Source organism: Piliocolobus tephrosceles, chromosome 9 (assembly GCF_002776525.5).
Source record: "Piliocolobus tephrosceles isolate RC106 chromosome 9, ASM277652v3, whole genome shotgun sequence".
Lineage (NCBI taxonomy): Eukaryota > Metazoa > Chordata > Mammalia > Primates > Cercopithecidae > Piliocolobus > Piliocolobus tephrosceles.
In genome coordinates, this window is record NC_045442.1 from 88,166,109 (window position 1) to 88,167,447 (window position 1,339).

The window sequence follows — 1,339 nt, forward strand, 5'->3', positions numbered from 1 at the left end:
TTTCTTTTCTTTTCTTTTCTTTTCTTTTCTTTTCTTTTCTTTTCTTTCTTTTTTCATACCCCAGTGGCATCTGGAACACCAGTGAGACAGAACCATTCACTCCCCTGGAAAGGCGGTTGAAGCCAGGGAGCCAAGTGGTCTGGCTCAGTGGGTCCCAACCCCATGGAGCCCAGAAAGCTAAGATCCACTGGTTTAAAATTCTCACTGCCAACACAGCAGTCTGACATTGATCTGGGACACTTGAACTTGGTAGGGGAAGGGGTGTCTGCTTTGCTGAGGCTCAAGTATGCAGTTTTACCCTCACAGTGTAAACAACACTGCTGGGAAGTTTGAGCTGGGTGGACCCCACCACAATTGAGCAAGGCCACTGCAGCCAGACTGCCTTTCTAGATTTCTCCTCTCTGGGCAGAGCATCTCTGAGAAAAAGGCAGCTGCCCCAATCAGGGACTTATGGATAAAATCCCCATCTCCCAGGGACAGAGCACCTGGTGGGGAGGGGCGGCTGTGGGCATAGCTTCAGCAGACTTAAACTTCCCTGCCTGACAGCTCTGAAGAGAGCAGCAGATCTCCCAGCACAGCATTCGAGCTCTGATAAGGGACAGACTGCCTCCTCAAGTGGGTCCCTGACCCCTGTGTATCCTAACTGGGAGACACCTCCCAATAGCAGCCGACACACATCTCAAACAGGAGAGCTCTTGCTGGCAGAGCTTCCAGAGGAAGGAACAGACAGCAATCTTTACTGTTCTGCAGTACCTGCTGGTGATACCCAGGCAAACAGGGTCTGGAATGGACCTCCAGCCAACTCCAGCAGACCTGCAGCATAGAGGCCTGACAGTTAGAAGGAAAACTAACAAACAGAAAGGAACAGTATCAACATCAATAAAAAGGATGTCCACTCAGAGACCCTATCTGAAGGTCACCAACATCAAAGACCAAAGGTATATACATCCACAAAGATGGGGAGAAATCAACGCAAAAAGACTGAAAATTCCAAAAACCAGAATGCCTCTTCTTCTCCAAAGGATCACAATTCCTCACCAGCAAGGGAACAAAACTGGATGGAGAATGAGTTTGACAAATTGACAGAAGTGGGCTCCAGAAGATGGGTAATAACAAACTCTTCTGAGCTAAATGAACATGTTCTAACCCAATGCAAGGAAGCTAAGAACCTTGAAAAAAGGTTGGAGTAATTGCTAGTTTGAATAACCAATTTAGAGAAGAACACAAATGACCTGGTGGAGCTGAAAAACACAACACAAGAACTTAATGAAGCCTACATAACTATCAAGAGCCAAATCAATCAAGCAGAAGAAAGAATATCAGAGATTGAAGATCAACT